The following is a 7,034-nucleotide window of genomic DNA, read 5'->3' as shown; positions in this document are numbered from 1 at the left end:
GCAGCCTATGATGTGCTGGAGAGGGCTGTCAGTCAGTGGTGTAGTATAGAATACAATACAGTATGTACATGTGAGATATGCAATATGCAAACACATTTTCAAAATGACTAAGATACCGTAGAATAGTGTGGAGTGCAGTTTATACATATGATATGAGTAATACTAGATACGGAAACATTATTCAAGTCGCTAGTGATTAATTTCTAAAAGTGGCCAGTGATTCCTAATCTATGTCTGTAGGCAGCCGCCTCTGATGTGCTAGTGATGGCTTTTTGGCAGTCTGATGGCCTTGAGATATAAGCTGTTTTTCAGTCTCTCGGCCCCAGCTTTGGCGCACCTGTACTGACCTCGCCTTCTGGATGATAGTGGGGTGATCAGGCAGTGGCTTGGGTGGTTGATGTCCTTGATAATCTTTTTGTCCTTTCTATGGTGTAGGGTGCTGTAGGTGTCCAGGAGGGCGGGAAGTTTGTCCCCAGTAATGTGCTGGGCAGACCGCACCACCCTCTGGAGAGCTTTGCAATTGTGGGAGGTGCAGTTGCCGTACCAGGCGGTGATACAGCCCAACAAGATGCTCTCAATTGTGCATGTGTAAAAGTTTGTGAAGATTTTAAATGTAAAGCCAAATTTCTTCCGCCTCCTGAGGTTGAAGAGGCATTCTTCACCACAGTGTCTGTCTGGGTGGACCATTTCAGTTTGTCAGTGATGTGTACGCCGAGGAACTTTAAGCTTTACACCTTGTCCATGGCGGTCCCATCGATGTCGATGGGGGGGGAACTCCCTCTGCTGTTTCTTGCAGTCCACGATCATCTTCTTAGTTTTCTTGACGTTGAGTGAGGTTATTTTCCTGGCACCACACTCAGAGGCCTCAACTCCTCCCTGTAGGCTGTCTCATCATTGTTGGTAATCAAGCCTACTACTGTTGTGTCATCTGCAAACTTGATGATTGAGTTGGAGGCGTGCTTGGCCATGCAGTCATGGGTGAACAGGGGGTAAAGGAGGGGGCTGAGCACGCACCCTTGTGGGGCCCCAGTATTGAGGATCATCAAAGAGAAGGTGTTGTGGGACGACCCGTCAAGAAGTCCAGGACCCAGTTGCACAGGGCGGGGTTCAGACCCAGGGCTTCGAGTTTGATGATGAGCTTGGAGGGTACTATGGTGTTGAATGCTGACGAGACAGGGCAGTGTACAGTGTGGTGGCGATTGCATCGTCTGTGGATCTATTGGGGTGGTAAGCAAATAGAACTGGGGCTACCTGGTGGCAGGTAAGGTGGAGGTGATATGATCCTTGACTAGTCTCTCAAAGCACATTCATGATGACAGAGGAGAGTGCTACAATAGTGGCCATCATGAAGCATGTGGAGACAACAGACTGGGATAGAGAGAGAGATTGAATGTATCTGTAAACACACCAGCCAGCTGGTCTGCGCATGCTTTGAGGACGCAGCTAGGGATACCATCTGGGACGGCAGCCTTGCGAGGGTTAACACGCTTAAATGTCTCACTCACGTCGGCCACGGAGAAGGAGAGCCCACAGTCCTTGATAGCGGGCCGCGTCGGTGGCATTGTATTATACTCAAATCAAGCGAAGAAGGTGTTCAGCCTGTCCAGAATCAAGATGTCGGTTTCCACAACGTAGCTGGTTTTCCTTTTATAATCCGTGATTATCTGTAGACCCTGCCACATCCGTCTCGTGTCTGAGCTGTTGAACTGTGACCCAACTTTGTCCCTATACCAACGTTTAGCCTGCTTGATTGCTTTGTGGAGGGAATAACCAGACTTGCATTCTTCCATATTCCCAGTCTTCTTTCCCTGGTCAAATGCGGTGGTTCGCACTTTCTGTTTTGCGCGAATGCTCCTATCTATCCATGGTTTCTGGTTGGGGTAGGTTTTAATAGTCACAATGGGTACAACATCTCCTATGCACTTCCTGATAAATTCATTCACCGTATCGGTATGTGTGTCGATATTATTTTCTGAATCTACTCAGAACATATCCCAGTCTGTGTGATCAAAATAATCTTAAAGCGTGGATTCCCATTGGGCAGACCAGCATTGAATAGTCCTTACCACGGGTGCTTCCTGTTTGAGTTTCTGCCTATACGAGAGGAAGAGCAAGATGGAATTGTGGTCCGATTTGCCGAATGGAGGGCGATGGAGGACCTTATATGCATTCTGGAAGGTAGCATAACAATGGTCGCAGAGTTTTAGCAGCGCAAGTACAACAATCAATATCTTGATAGAATTTCGATAGCCTTTTCCTCAAATTTGCTTCATTTAAAATCCCCAGTTACAATAAATGCAGCCTCAGGATATGTGGTTTCCAGTTTGCATAAAGTCCAGTGAAGTTCTTTGAGGGCCATCGTGGTGTCGGCTTGAGGGGGGATATGGACAGCTGTGGCTTTTATTGACAAAAAATTATCTCAGGAGATAGTATGGTCTGCATTTGATTGTGAGATATTCTAGGTTGGGTGAACAGAAGGACTTGAGTTCCTGTACGTTATCACAGTTACACCATAAATCGTTAATCATAAAACATATGCCTCCACCCTTCTGCTTCCCGGAGAGATGTTTATTCCTGTCGGGGGATGTACTGAGAACCCAACTGGCTTTACAGAGTCAGATGTTATATCTCGTTATTTCTCTTTAACTTCAGCATGCTCAAAGAGATATTCAGCGTCTGCTTTTTTTAAACACATCAACAAATCATTGCCCTTCTTTGCAAGGCATTGAAAAAAAAACTGCTATTTGTTGTTGAATCTTTGCTTGGACCTTACAGATAAGTGAATGTGTGGTGTAAAGGGATGGGGTTGTCATTCCAAAATCATGTTAACCAATATAATTTAGCACGTAATGAGTTCATGCAACTTATTATGTGATTCTTTATGTACATTTTTACTCCTGAACGTATTTAGGCTTGCCATAACAAAGTGGTTGAAATAGAGTTAACAAGCTTATTTACTAAATAAAATAAAATAAAAAACTAACTAACATAAGGAAATGATATAACAATAACGGGGCTATATACAAGGGATACCGGTACCGAGTCAATTTGCGGGGGTACAGGTTAGTCTCCAACCTTATTTGAAGTCATCTCATGACTTCATTGAACAGCAAACCTAGGTGATGGTTAATATTTTGTTTTGTCACAGGGCTGTAAACTGATTTCAAATATTTGTATATTTTGAGTGTGTGTTGGCCTTAGACCTACTCAGCAATATTAGATTGAGAATGAAAAGCTAGTGTATACATTAGTATGGAATCCATTAGAACATCTACATTTAAAAAAGTATAATATATCAATGCAGTGGCGATTTTAGCATGTAAATCTTTGTGGTGCAAACAAAACAAACATTTGGGATGCATGCCAGCATAGCCACTACACAACACAACACTAAACAATACATGAATTGCACTACAACGGTGACAAACGGTGCCCACAAACTTAGGGCCTACACAAAGCTGCCCCAACAGCCAGAGGTCCAACAGCAGTCCCAACACCTTACCACTGCTACACCTGGCTATCAGCGGAGCCTTGTCTGGTAGCGAAACAGTTCCTTCAGCCTCATTTACTGCCTTTAAAAAAACAACATAGCTGATATGACTGACTTGCTTAAACAAATGTGGTTTCTACTGACAATTGAGATGTACAAGCTATGGCATAAGTGGATGACAACCGGATAAGAGGCAATACATTAATGAGCGAGCTAGGACGGAAGTAGTCAATATAACTATTTGTTCAGCACTTTTGAAATGTACAGCGACAGAATTCAGAACATGGGCAGTGCTTACAGTGCTTTCCCTGTACACCGAGTCAGAACCGTAGGATAAGTAAAGGGGGCATGTTTGCAGGCAATGAATGCTCTTACTGTATTTGATGACTACATTTCTCAAACACAGGTTATACGCTTCATGTGCACCACCAAGTCAGAACAGAAGGTGCAATTAAAAGGTGAAAATAGACTAAATTATTAGGGTGAGGCACAAGGGCTACTAACAGCTTATTACACAACGTACACTTTGTATTACTTTCTTAGCTACAGTATACATATCTCCCTAGCATTTAATTTATGCAGTAGCATACAATACATTGTTGTTGTGCTGTGCTCACTTATATAGGGATCAAATCCCTTTAGCGGGATCGATTTGACAACATCCGGTGAAATGGCAGAGCGACAAATTCAAATGAAATTACAATAAATATTTAACTTTCATGAAATCACAAGTGTAATACATAAAAATAAAGCTTAACTTCTTGTTAATCCAGCCACCAGGTCAGATTTAAAAAATGCTTTACAGCAAAAGCAAACCATGCGATTATCTGGACAGCGCCCCATCAGACAAATGCATGACAATCATTTTTCAACCAGGGAGGTGCGACACAAAAGTCAGAAATAACGATATAATTTTTGCCTTACGTTTGAAGATCTTCTTCGGTTGGCACTCCAATATGTCCCAGAAACATCACAAATGGTCTTTTTGTTCGATAAATTCCATCGTTATATCCCCAAAATGTGGCGCATTTGATTCAGAAAAACACCGGTTCCAACTCGCCCAACATAACTACAAAAGTATCTAATAAGTTACCTGTAAACTTGGTCCAAACATTTCAAATAACTTTCCTAATCCAACTTTAGGTATTTTAAAATGTAAATAACTGATCAAATTTAAGACATAATATACTGTGTTCAATAGCGGATAAAATGAAAGTGGAGCGAGTTCCAGATCGTGCGTACCAAACTAATAAAGTACACTTGGCTTGACACTCAGAAAGAAAAGGGCTACTTCTTCATTTCTCAAAGGAAAAACATCAACCAATTTCTAAAGACTGTTGACATCTAGTGGAAGCCATAGGAACTGCAACCAGGTGCCTCATAAATCTAGTTCCCCATAGAAAACCAAACCTGTATGGTTTGTCCTCTGGGTTTCGCCTGCCAAATAAGTTCTGTTACACTCATGCAGTTTACTCTGGGCACGCTTTTCATCCGTACGTGAAAATACTGCCCCCTAGCCCAAAGAGGCAGGAAGGTGGCGCGGCAGTCCTTCGTGGGAATATTTTGCCATCAAACTTTGAAAAGTGTGGCATTCTCTGGATTTATGATGCTTTCAAGACAACTGGGAAGTCGGGAAAAAACAAGGTTGAATCATCGGTGACGTCGGAGATTTTCAGGTCGTGGCTCTTGAAAGAGGCCCAAGTTCCGGATTTAGTTGGCTGAGCCGATCAAAACACATTTTCCCAAGTTTCCAGTTTTCTTGAACTCACTGAAGTCAGATTTTGCAGTTCCAAGTTGTTTTGAGTGTGGCATAAATCATGCTTCATTGACAGCATGGCCAATGTTGAATGTTTATAATTTTAAGATTAAAAAAGGCACCCTTATTACTAGACTTGGGACCACACAGCCACTCCACTGAATAGCAGGCTAGTGATTTATTTGCAATGCTTGCAGTTAGCCATTGATTCCTTCCAAACCACTCATTGTTTAATTTACGATTTCCAACTTGTTTAACGTCCAATGGCCAATGAACACCTATATATTTTATCTATCATTTCTCTTCATTGTTTATCTTCATATGACAAGGATTAAAAAGGATTTGCCAATAGATTGGTGACTTGATTCATGACGATGACTGCTAGCAAAGATTTTGAAAGTAGGATGTTGACATGTTCTGTCCAATCAAAGCAACTGTAGATGTAACGTGATTTGACGTCATTTTATCTGCGGCCAATGACCTTGAGCCTTCTTGGATGGGCACTTCTAATGTAACTCTATGGCTGCACGCATGGGGTTTGACTTTTCACCCTCTACCCTTAGACTTGGCATTGACGTAGTGTCCCCATGAGTGACAGAACACGTACTTTCTGACGACTGCCCCACGACAGCACTGAGCTAGGCTGAAACACCTGCATTCTGAAGTTGCCTTACTGAAGAAAAAAAAAAGAAAAAGAAACAATGTTTGTATGCGGCTTTATGAACTGAATTATATAAACTAACTAAATTAACATGTGCAAATATTTGTATGACCATAACATGATTCAAAAACTGAGAAATAAACTGAACATGTTCCATAGACATGTAACTAACAGAAATAGAATAATGTGTCCCTGAACAAAGGGTCTATCTGGAGTGGCCACCAGCTGCATTAAATACTGCAGTGCTTCTCCACCTCATGGACTGCACCAGATTTGCCTATTCTTGCTGTGAGATGTTACCCCACTGTACCATCAAGGTACCTGCAAGTTCCCGGACATTTATGGGGGGAATGGCCCTAGCCCTCACCCTCCGATCCAACAGGTCCCAGACATGCTCATTGTTATTGAGATCCAGGCTCTTCGCTGGCCATGGCAGAACACGGACATTCCTGTCGTGCAGGAAATCACGCACAGAACGAGCAGTGTGGCTGGTGGCTGTCTTCTCTGTAATGCACAGAGTTGAGATTGCCTGCAATGACAACAACCTCAGTCCGATGATGCTGTGACACAACGCCCCAGACCATGACAGACCTTCCACCTCCAAATCGATCCCGCTCCAGAGTACAGACCTCGGTGTAACGCTCATTCCTTCGACGATAAATGCGAATCCAACCATCACCCCTGGTGAGACAAAACCGCGACTCGTCAGTGAAGAGCACTTTTTGCCGGTCCAGCGAAAGTGGGTTTGTGCCCATAGGCGACGTTGTTGCCGGTGATGTCTGGTGAGGACCTGCCTTACAACAGGCCTACAAGCCTTCAGTCCTGCCTCTCTCAGCCTATTGCGGACAGTCTAAGCACTGATGGAGGGATTGTGCGTTCCTGGTGTAACTCGGGCAGTTGTTGTTGCCCTCCTGTACCTGCCCCGCAGGTGTGATGTTCGGATGTACCGATCCTGTGCAGGTGTTGTTACACGTGGCCACTGCGAGGACAATCAGCTTTCCGTCCTGTCTCCCTGTAGTTCTGTCTTAGGCGTCTGTGACTTTATTTGGATTTTTTACGAATTATCTTTGAAAGACAGGGTGCTGAATATATATATATATATATACATATATATATATACATACAGT

This window comes from Oncorhynchus tshawytscha, linkage group LG08 (assembly GCF_018296145.1).
Source record: "Oncorhynchus tshawytscha isolate Ot180627B linkage group LG08, Otsh_v2.0, whole genome shotgun sequence".
NCBI classification, from domain to species: domain Eukaryota; kingdom Metazoa; phylum Chordata; class Actinopteri; order Salmoniformes; family Salmonidae; genus Oncorhynchus; species Oncorhynchus tshawytscha.
This window is presented reverse-complemented; position numbering follows the sequence as displayed.